This window comes from Balaenoptera ricei, chromosome 9, assembly GCF_028023285.1.
Source record: "Balaenoptera ricei isolate mBalRic1 chromosome 9, mBalRic1.hap2, whole genome shotgun sequence".
NCBI lineage: Eukaryota > Metazoa > Chordata > Mammalia > Artiodactyla > Balaenopteridae > Balaenoptera > Balaenoptera ricei.
The window spans coordinates 11,314,827-11,326,931 of NC_082647.1; the positions used below are offsets into that span (position 1 = coordinate 11,314,827).

Below are 12,105 nucleotides of genomic sequence, written 5' to 3' on the forward strand. Positions count from 1 at the left end.
TCAGTATTGGTGTAAATAGTATAGAGTCTGAGAGATCGTTTTATAGATGAGCAATTGCAGACACTTAAAGGTAAAGTGATTTTCCCAAGGTTACGCGCAGCAGTTCCTTGAAAGAAAATTTATGCTGAGAATGAAGTAGATTTCATGCCGCGATGCCTAGAAGAGGACCGCTAGGCATTTCAAGTCTGTAAACGGCCTGCCACTCAGAGCCTGCTCAGTCTCTCTTTCCTCTTCCACAAGGCAAATTGCTATCCCCCCTTCCTTCCTTCCTCTGTCCTGCACCCACCTAAGCTTCCTTCTCTGGGAAAGTCCTGCCACTCAATGTCTGACCTAAACACTCTTCAAAGTGGCTCCTTGCTTTGCTTACTCTTTTTCTCTGGCTTGTCTGCTCTGTATGCCGGGGCAGCAGATCCTTCTCGATGAAGACCGCACACAGACACACATCTGCCCGAAGTACCCTCTTCTTTCCCTCGCTTCAGACCTTGCCCAGCTTTCTAGGAAAATGCTTCTATGCCCCTTCTCTCCTCTTCTGTCCCCTTCCGGGTGCTTTTTCTCCTCCTCCGCTACATGGCATTTAAAAAATATAAAACAAAACCCTATCCTGTTGTAGAACAGTGTATTTGCCTTTCTTAGTAGTCAGACGTTAAATTTTAATGTGCAATAAAACCACAGAATTCCAGAGCTCTACAACTCTGATTTTGTAAGCACCCCAGTGTCCCCTTTAGATCTCTATAGGAACTTTCCCTCTGTGGTTTTATCCGTGTTTAATGAAACTAACTTTCTTTAACTAAGAAGTGAAATCACACATTCATGAAGTGTTTATTTTGTAGGCTTGTTTTCTGTTCTGCTGATTCTGTTTTTGTTGTTGTACAGCATAGAATACTTGAGCAAAAAACATTCTTTAAGCACCAATTATGTTATAGACACAGTGGTGGGCAGTGCGTGTGAAGAAGTAAAAGGCACTGCTTCTATTCTACTACTTAGAGTTTAGTGGAAAAGCTGGAAGAATAAATAGCAAAATTTACACTCCTTATAAGGAAACACTGGGCGCTATAAGGGTGGCGTGGAAAAAAACATTTAACCCATATTGGGCACAGGGTTGGTGGTGAGAATGGGGACAGTCTCTGAGGGAGATCCTAGCTGATGGGCAGTTAGGCAAAGAAAGGAATAAAGACATTTAATGTGAAAAGGCAAGGGGGAACTTACCACCTTTGGGGGAATCTCCAAATTGCTGGATCCTGGGGAGCCTCGGAGATGCAGCTAGAAGTAAGAAGGTTCTAGATCATGAGGGGCTTGTTTGCATTCTCAGGAAGATGGTCTTTATATTGAGGGCCAAGTTCAGGTGTTAAGTGTTTTTATCAGGGAATGACGTTAGATTAACATTTTAGATAGTTTGGTAGCAATGTGAAGGATAAATTGATTAGGGAAGAGATGGAAGGCATTCAACTACTTCAGAAATCCAGGAAGGGAATGGTGAGTAAGTAAACTTAAGTAAAGATGGGCATGAAGAAGAGATGATACAGTTCGTCGGGATGTGGGTTCAAAAGTCTTTGCAGGAGCATAGAGGGAGGAATCAGTGCAATGCCTAGGATTCGGGATGAGGCAACTGGGTGTTGTCTTTCTTTGAGATAAAGAATGTGAGAAGAACAGAACGAAATGGGAAGATAATCAGCCGAATTGGGGACGTAAAGAGATTGGTCTGTTTTGGGAACTGAGTAGAATTGCCTAAAAGGGTTAAATATTCTGCCTGACCTGGCGGTGTACCTTGAGATCCATCAATATATACGTGGTAATTAGAAACCTGGGACTGGACTCATCACCCTGGAAGGACGGTGTAGAGTGTAAAGAGCCACGGCAGGTGGTAGAACTCGAGGGAATTCCTTAAAGGAGAAGAAATAGAACTAAAAGAGAGTGAGGCTGAAACGAAGGTGGTTTAGAGTTTCAAGAGGCAAGGGAGTGATCAACAAGGGTATCAAGAATTAAAAAAAAAAATGATATCATGAGTTTGGAAGCTAGGAAGACTTGATAAGGTACAGTTTTCATGGTAAAATATAGGTAGGAAGCAGATTATTCTGAGTTGAGTATTAAATGGGAAGGGAGGTAGACATATATTTCTCTTTATTATTGTTTGCCTTTTTTCATTGTTCCCTCATAAGCAGTTGAATTTTTTTTTCTTGGACTAACCTGGGAACTAATGACGGCTTACAAAATTATTTTGGTGAGACCATTTTCCAAGTTAAAAACAAAACCAGAAGAGGAATGTTTGGGACTATGCCTTTATTTCTTTTCCAGGATGACCAGAAGTGTAGCTGCCATGCTGACCCTTTTTAAGATGGGTTACACATTTATGGTCACTAATTATATCACTAAATCCTGGTGAAGTATGTTGCAATGTGTTTTAAATCCATATTGTCTTCGAAAACAAGCAGAAGGACCACCCCCAGCTCCACAATCCTGACAGGCCCTTCTCTCCTTTCCGTGGGCACCCTTGGTCTGGGCATCAGCACGAAGCTTTGAGTCAGACCTTTTCATCTGCCTCTTTCTGGTCTGTCATCTTTTCAGTGTTACATGACGTAGGGAAACTGACCTGTCTCCTGTTTTCCAAGCCGACCACAATCACTCCTTTCTCTGCAAAAATATTTTTTGTTGAAGTCACCCTCTTCTTCTAAAGCCCTACTCAAATTCTCTGTCTCCAGAATTTCCAAATAAACCTCTCTGAACTTCCCTCATCTGGATTATTTTCATCATTTTTAAAAATCTTTTTTCTCCTATGGGCCTCAAGCAGTTTATCCATAAAAGAAAATTCATTAGGGTATAACTTCTCTCATTTTCTGAACCTTAAAAAAATCCAGTCGCCTATTTTTAATCAAAGGTGAAATAATAACGATCATACTTCATCCAGTGGTAGTTCATCCAGTGGTAGCCAAATCCAGATAAATAGGAAGTTTTAGATGATCTCAATGTACTATTGCCATTATCAGGAGTGTTCATTAGTGCCTCCCCTTGTAGAATACAGGGTGCCTGGGCATCCCAGGTTGGGAGTCAGAGGCTCTGACTTTGTCTACTTATTTCCTACTTAGCACGTGCTTTTCTCCTAGTTTGTTGGAAGCTCACGTGGGGAGGAGCGACAGCTTCTGTTAGTGGCTGCTGGTGTGCTAGTTCTCTTGAGCAGATACACGAGGAGGATGGTGGCAGGGGTGGTAGGTTTTAAAGCAGCCTGGATACAATGAAGCTTCAGGGGTAAAGGCCGGAAATGATAACCCTGATCCCCGCCGCTCACCCATGCAACATACAAGTTCTTCAACCTTAAAGAAGTCTTTCACTCAGGGAGATTTACAGAAAGATGCCCATCAGCAAAAACCTAGGGTGATCCCTCAGTGATTCCAAAGCAGCAAGGGAGGAAATATCAAATTCAGTCTCAATGGAAACTGTTTAAAAACTTACTTGGACGTTGGCCTTTTCGTTTTCAACCATGAGTGACAGAGAATCGGGTTAGGAGTCTTGATGCAATCCAAAAGAATGCTGTGCGCAGGTAAAACAATAGAAGCGATGGCATCAGCGTTTGTCACAGCCCTGTCATCATAATTTATCATAATCCAATTCTGGGTAAAGTCATGGAATACTAGATGCTGAGTGTCATCTTTCCCTTTATCGCCCCCCACAGTCCTCTGTGGCAAGGGCACAAGTACACTGTGTCACGTGTACTTAGTTCAATTGAGCATTGCATCAGCATCTTCCTTTGATTGAAAACAAAGGGTTGCCAATGCGGTATCAATGAACTGTGAAGTGATTTGAGTGTTACCAGAAGGGAAATGAAATGAGCTTCTGGGAAGAAGATTGGCACCGGTGAAAGCTTCTATATAAAGAGCTTCATACAGCCCCAGCTGGGTTGTATGACTTCTCATCCAATTAAGATTTCTTTTTTCCCCTGAATTGGGGAGCATTTTGATCTTATTTGTTCCAATGCAATCAAAACTGAAAGTGAAGAAAAAGTGGAATACTTATCCCAGTAAAGTTAAGCTAGGAGGACTGGGATTCGAGGGTACTTCTTCAAACTATACATTCACGCTGGATATTTTGAAGCTCTTCCAAGGAGTGGCGTAAGGTACCTCACCCTCATACATACACACGCATATATACAACACGTGTAATATACATGTGCATACGGCTCCCCCCCCACCCCCCAAGAATCTTACCTCTTCCAAGCCCAATCTCACTGAGAGGGAGGTCTTTTGGGGAGGATTTTTTTTCCGAAAACCACTATCCTATATAGTTGTCTTTTAAAAGCTACCCTTAGTCCTTCATAACTTTGTCATGATCAGAATTAGGATATTTGACTTAGATGCGTATGAAATAGTTTAACAATAACATTTATAAAAATACATCAGAGTCAGGGACCAAGTTAGCAAAGCAGAGTATAACCAAGATGACCAATAGACAGAGAGAGAGAGCGAAAGAGAGAGTTAAACTTTGACAGAGAATAGAACACTAATGATGCCCCAATTTCCTGTTGTCTTCTGAAGTGGACTGAGGCACTGCTGATAGATGTCAAGTAGATAGGATGTTCTAAATGTCGAAGACATACTTAGTATTAATCTACCATTGAAGTCTCTTGAGAGCCATGCATGAGTTGTAAAAAAAAAAAAAGCTAAAACCTTTGTACCAGAAAGCCTGGAAAATTACCAAGAATATTTTTAGAGTGATACAGCACTTTGAGAGTTTGTGAAATACGTTCATCATTGTCTCACTTGATTCTCAGCAGCCCTGTTAAGCCTGCAGACAGGTACATTGTTCTTGTTTTTCAGACGAGGAAACTATGCATAGAACAATGTTGTGAGCGCGTGGAAAATCCATGAACAGTCTAGGGATTTTCGGAAACCTAGTCCTGTACCCTTTGCTTTGTAGCTGCTGTCTCTTAGAATCCCCACTTCCTCTCTGAATGGCATTGCACCTTATGGAGGCTCCAAAAGCACGAAGGAGAAGTAACCAGTTTCAATTATTTTCCATGCCCTGCGGGTGGTGCATTTAGGAGCGGGCACTGAAATCATCTGCATAGCATTTTTTTCTCCCCAGTCAACTTTTCCATTATGAAAATTGTCATATATACAGAGAATTTGAAGGAATTGTATAATGAGCAACACATTCCACCCATTTTTCATTTTTTTAAAGCATTTGATCATGTACGCTCCATCTGTGAACAGATGTGTTTGGGGGGAAGGTGACACTTTGAAATTAAATTGCGGATGTCTCATCACATTATCTGAAATACTTCAACATGGGGAATGATATTTAGAAACTGAGATGGAGATAATAGATATGCTTACTGCTACTATGGTGGCATTGCTTCTAGACATTTTTCAGTGAACAGAACTTAGAAACAAACAAAAAGTTGTGTGTATGCATAAATTACAAGTTTGTATTGATATTTTGAATTCCTTTTTTCTATAGTTAACCTATTTTTATTTTGTATTTTTTATTTCTTTTGCCCTCCCTCAAAATTCCTGGTTTGAAATAACAGACTTGTTTTAGACTAGAGTGTATAGGAACTACTTTCAAAATTATAATATTTAAATTACCACTGATAGTAAACTACTGAAGGAAATTTAAAATTTCTTGGCAGGTCTTTCCATCTGTCTTTAAATTATAGCCCAGTCGGGGTATTGTGTCTAAAATTTGTCACTTGAAATAATAAATTTTGTTCTTTCTGTGGTTATGCTACAAACTTAACTCTTAGGTTCGTTTGTCACAGTTTATTTGTAGTTATAAGACTTTATTTTTTAATTACCATATTAAAATATTTTAAAGTAATTACATTGTTCAAAAGCAAAGCTTCATAAAAAGTTATTGTCAGGAGAGGTCTTGCTTTCATTTCTATCCTCTTCACCACCACCACCCTCTTTCAGAATCTTCCAGATTCTGAAAGAGAAAAAAAAAAAAGTAATAATATATTTTGGAGACGGCTCTATAGTCAGTAATAGAGATCATCTTCCTTCTTTTATTATGGCTGCTTAGAACACTAATTGTATGTATGTATCTCAGTGTACCATAATTTATCCATGTGTAGCTTTTTGAAAGAACATGTTGGAAATTCCGACAAGGTAGTTCTTTGAGTTGTGGCATACGGTGTGTTTTGAAAATGTTCCTCAGGCGATTCTATGCACTTTCTGATGAGAGAACTGCTTTGCTCTCATAACGCCTTGCGAGGTGGAGACAGTAGGACCCAATTTTAAGGACGAGCAAACTGGGTCTTAAAAATATGCAGCAACTTGTCAAGAGTTACTCTTCCATTTAACGATAAAGCCACGTTCCAAATCCACATCTAACGACCCTTTAGATCTCTCTCTTCCATAATTCTCTTTCGCATTACATGATTCATGAGCTTAGTGTGATGTCATTCAGTGTAGAAGAAGCAATTTTAAGAGGTAAACTCATTAAGCAAGCATAACATGTACAGACCACATAATTCTTCTCTAACAGAGAATCAGGCTTCACCGCCACCTTTGTCGAGTGTAGATAAGTTTTTAAATAGAAAGAAATGAATGGACATAATCAGTTTCCTTATCAAGGAAGAAGAATATTCTGTTATAGCTGAGATAGTAATGATAATGAACCAGAGTCTTTCTTTTTTGGAAAAAGTCATGTTGATAGAGGAGCCTCAGAATTGATTAATTGCATACGCATTGGCCTTTCCAATTGTCTGATGACAGGAAGCCAATTTCACTCCTACCAGAAGCCCTCACGGTAAAAGGCACAGGATATGGAACATTGGTCTTATTTTATTACTCAAGTTTAATGTTCAAAAATGCTGCTCAAGGGATAGTGGGAAAGGATTTATTTTCTCCTGGGTGAAGCTAGCCTATTAAGAAGTGGGCACTCTTTGAAATTTTGATAATAGTAATTGAAAAGCTATGAATAGAGCTTAATATTTTTTTCTGAGCATATTTCACACTATAAAATATTTCCAGGAACAGAGCAAGCATTAAGAAAGATAAAGGGGGCTTCCCTGGTGGCGCAGTGGTTGAGAATCTGCCTGCCAATGCAGGGGACACGGGTTCGAGCCCTGGTCTGGGAAGATCCCACGTGCCGCGGAGCGACTAGGCCCGTGAGCCACAATTGCTGAGCCTGCGTGTCTGGAGCCTGTGCTCCGCAACAAGAGGGGACGCGACAGTGAGAGGCCCGCTCACCGCGATGAAGAGTGGCCCCCACTTGCCGCAACTGGAGAAAGCCCTCGCACAGAAACGAAGACCCAACGCAGCCATAAATAAATAAATAAATAAATAGTTAAAAAAAAAAAAAAAAAAAAAGAAAGCTAAAGGGACTTGGACAGTTTTTTTCATGTATTCATTCAACCAACATATTAACAAGGACTTATTTGTATCTGGTATATTGCTAGGTTGAAGATGAATAAGTTATTCTCAGAAAAGCTTTGCTAAATCTATTTAGATCATTATTTCAATAAGATAAAAGAAGTGCAATATTACAAATGCATACAGACTCTTATGGAAGTGTAGAGAAGCAGCATGTAATGTACCACAGACAGGTGGGGGAAGAATTCCTGGAAAAGGTCATGTCTGAGCTGGGTCTCAAAAGTAGACAGATGAGTAAGGGTCACTAAAAGTTGAAGGGGTCAGAAGACAGAGAACGGAGGACATGAGCAAAGCTGTACAGTAAAGAAACCGAGCTGTTTATTTGGGAGAACAGTAGAAAGCCTGATGTTTCTGGGATGGAGAAGGAGGACATGGTGATGGATGAGAGGAAAGAAGCTAGGTTGGAGAGGCAATTGAAGATCACTTCCTCTGCCATGTTAGGGGATTCAGATTTTAATCCTTCAATGTTAGACAAATGATTTGTAACTCTTGGGGGTTATGAGCCTGTATGAGACTATGAGGAAAAGTATGAACCTTCTCCAGAAAAATGTACATTTCTACATACACTGAAATTTTTAAATATAATTTTAAGAGTTTATAGAAGTCCTGAGCCTATCCATAGAGTTCCATTTGGAAACCGACTCTTTCAGACAAATACTGGTATACATTGTTATCTTACCAGTTAGTATGGACAGGGCCTGGCTGTATTCTTAGATAGGACTTTCACATTGAGTTATTAACAGAAATTATCAAATGAGGGATAGCCAAGTTCTTCAGTAATGGTGAAAATTATGATAGTGGCTAATACTGAATCTCAGCATATGCCAGGATGAAGAAATTATTTTTCTCCCTATTTCTCAGATGAAGCTCAAGGTCTTGCTTACAGCCAGTAGGCTGCAGAGATGGGATGTACCCAGGCACTCTGGCTGCACATGTACTGCTCTGTACTCCTAGTTTCTGCATTATAACGCTCCCTGAGAAAGACAAATCGAGGCCTTTTTAAATGCTAGAAGCCTAGGCTTATTGGCCATAGATACAAGTCAGTATGCAGATCTTATGTTCTGTTCATTGAACTTACCTCTTAGAGGATTTCTGCCCTTGCAGCCACATTCATTACACGATTGTGAACAGCATTAAATATGGATACAAGATTATTAGCAGCAACACTTAATACTGCGTATCATCCAGTAGGCTGCCGTAAAGAATTTCATTTCTAAAGCCAAATAGTACATAATTCTCTAAAATCACCTTCTCCTGAACACATACTTCATTTAAAACAATTTTACGAACCAAAGTCTAACTTACTACTTAGCATAAAAATGTTGATGAACAACATTAAAAAAATAAATTAATGCTACAAATCTCATCCTCTATTCCTTTTATCTGTGATGCTTTTTTCCCTGAAAAATTGCATTTATATCCAAAATAGAAGTTTATTATAACAAGGCTCTTTTGGAGAGGAGTTATACTCAGAGAAAGGAAAATATTCAGAACCATTAGAAAGGGAACTAGAAAGAGACCGTACATCATAGTTCATTAAAGAATAGTTGACTGAATGTATGAAGAAGCAAGGTGATGTCTATAATCCTATGGCTTATTAGGTCTGAAAAGTGTCAGTTATTCAGTGCAGATTTAGGTGCTGTCGAGGGGCTTCTGGTTCTGAGTGGGAGGTTTGGGTCTTGACTCTAATTTGTACTGACTGGCTTCTGGGGACTCTTGAGTCCCAGTTTCTTCATCTGTAACTTGGGAATGATACTGCACAGGATATTCACAAAAATTAAAACATATGAGGCCTTATATATGAAGTTGCTTCTTGTTTTATTTTGTTTTGCTTTCGTTTGGTTTCTTTCCTTTGGGCTTCAAGTGGAAAGGGTGGAGTTCATCATACTCCTTATTTCCTGGCACATTATCGTGTTGGTCAGTTTGTTTCATTGTTGATTTGGGTTTGTTAGTTCAAATCACATTTTCGCCTGCGACTCCCTATTCATTGCATAAGAAACCATCCAAATATATTATAATTTACCTTTTTGTTTGTGTGTGCTTTACAAAAATGTGTATTGTTTTATGACCATTAAAAAATATTTTATATGTATCTCTAAAAGAAAGCAATTCCTAAAAACCATACCTAAAGTGACTAAAGTTAAAAATAATTACTTAATATGATAAAATACAATTTTACATATGCTCTGTTATTTTAAGTTTTTTTACGGTTTGTTATATGATTAGGGATCCAGACAAGTTCAGTGCATTGCGATCGGTTAATATTTTTGTTGTCTGTTTTCGTCAGTAAGTCTCCTTCTCTATTTTTATTTTTCTTCTCCTTCTTCCTGTTATTCTACCCCTCACCCCTCAACATCTTTGTTGAGGAAACTGTCATTTGTTCCATGGAGTTTTCCACAGTCTGGGTTCATGGCATGGCAAGTTATCATTAAATACTTTCTCTTTTCCTTTGTGTTTTTGTAACTTGTAGTTAATTCTAGAGCTGTGATCAGAACAATTAAAAAATTGGGGGGATGCTTCTGAAATAGGTGACATTGCATCGTAACATTTGGTTGTCTCTTTATTATGATGTTCTAGCCATTGATAATCATCATTCACCTCCATAGTGGTTTCTCAATGGTAATACTAAACTATTCTGCAGTTACTACTTTATTTATTGCCTGAAACACCTCCATAAAGAGCAGCTTCCCTCAGATCAGCTACTAGGTTATCTTGTAGAACAGTTTTTAAAGGAAGGCAGGATACACACTAAATTCTTTTTTCTTTTATTTACTATTTTTCAGAATAACGAGTTGGTTCCCTAGCATTCTTCAATATTAATCAGTATTTTTCCTTAAGTTCATGATTATAATCATATTTGATAGGTATAATCAGTCCATTATAGTTATTATCTTTATTACTACTCAAAGTGTCCTGTCTTTGGACAGTGGGAGCATATTCAGTTTGGCTCCTGAATCTGCTTGACATAAATCCAGTAGTCTTCGATAACTTACTTGCTTTCTGTTTCTGTAGCATGTTCCTGGATTCATCTTGTACACTTCCTGGCTGAGTCTTAGAATTTCTACAGTGGGCTCTTTAGTAAGAAATAATATAGAGACTATAATCTAATATAGAGACCATAATATAGAGACCATTAAGGGGACTGCTTGTAGCTACTAAGTTGATTCAATAGACAAAGCTAGGATTTTTTTTTAAGATAACATGAGATCATACTTATGCTTTCCATTCAAACTCAGTACTACAGGGAAACAATATCTTTTGATGAGCAGAGCTTTAAAATTTTGATGAAGCCTACTCTATTCATCTCTTCTGTTATGGATCATGCTCTTGGTGTTTTATCTAAGAAATTTTTATCTAACCTAAGGTTACAAAGATTTCCTTTTATGTTTCTTCTTAGAAGCTTTATATTGATAGTTACAGGTTTTACGTTTAGATCTGTGATCCATTTTGCTTTAATTTTTGTACACCATGTGGTTTACAGATTGACGTTCATTTATTTGCATCTGGATATCCAGTTGTTTCAGCACCATTTGTCATAAAGGCTATTCTTGCCCCACTGTATTGCCTTTGCAGCTTTGTCAAAAATCAGTTATCCATGTACATGTGGATCTATTTCTAGCCTTTCTTATATACTCCATTGATGTTTTCGTTTTCTTTAAGCCAGTACTACAGTGATGTGATTGCATAATCTTTTGCATGTATCTCTTTGTATGTTGCCAGTGTATCTTTTGGATAGATCCCTGGAAGTGTGATTACTGGGTCAAAGTTTCTTCTAAATGCTCCCCCGTAAGAGTGTAAAATGCAATTTTAAGAGCACCTATTTTCCCTCAGCCTACTGATCTGAATAGGTGAGAAATAATATCCCAGAGTAGTTTTAATTTGCATTTCTTATTACAAATGAGATTGAGCATAGTTTTATATCTTTAAAAGCTCTTCACATTTCTTTTCTCTGGACTGCCCATATTTTCTATAAAGTTGTTTGCCTTTTTTTTTCTTTCTATATTGTTAGAAGCTCTTTACATATTGTCTATAATATGAGTTGCATATACTTTTCTCTTTTTCTTTATTATTATTTTATTTTAGAAAGGGTGTATGTATGCACTTATGCTTTGCATACATGATATTGTTTTTACCTTTTTCTTATTTTTTATGTAATTTATTTTTTTAAATAGGCTTATATCTTAGAAGTTTTAGACTTACAGATTAGATTGAACAAATAGTACAGAAAGTTTCGATATATACCCCCTGTCCACTGCACATGGTTCTCCCATTATTAACCTACTAATAATGTACATTTGTTACAATTAATGAACCAAAAGTTGATTCATTATTGTTAACTAAAGTCCATAGTCTATTCATATGTCATTACTTTTTAACCCAGTATCCTTTTCTGTTCTGGGATCCCGTGTTATATTTAGATGTTGTGTTTCCTCATGCTTTTCTTTGAGGTTTTCTTGTTTTTTCTCCGACTTTCCTTGTTTTTGTTGACCTTGACAGTTTTGAGGAATCTTAGTCAGACATATTGCAGCATGGCTCTCTGATGGAATTTGTCTGATGTTTTTCCCATGAATAGACCAGATTATGTGTTTTAGAGAGGAAGAGCACAGAGTTAAAGTGCCATTTTTATCACATTATACCCAGGATGCATACTGTTAACGTGATTTATGACTGTTTTTGTTAACCTTGATCACCTGGCTAAAATATTGTGTGTCTGTTTTTTCCTACCATGAGGTTAATG

The 12,105-nt window shown here is 38.0% G+C and overlaps 1 protein-coding gene across 1 annotated transcript in view; it reads left to right on the forward strand.

Annotated features, from left to right (window-relative positions):
• TPK1 (thiamin pyrophosphokinase 1) overlaps window positions 1-12,105 on the forward strand; it is a 351,616-nt gene that overhangs the window by 213,057 nt on the left and 126,454 nt on the right. The gene's annotated exons all lie outside the window — the stretch shown is intronic.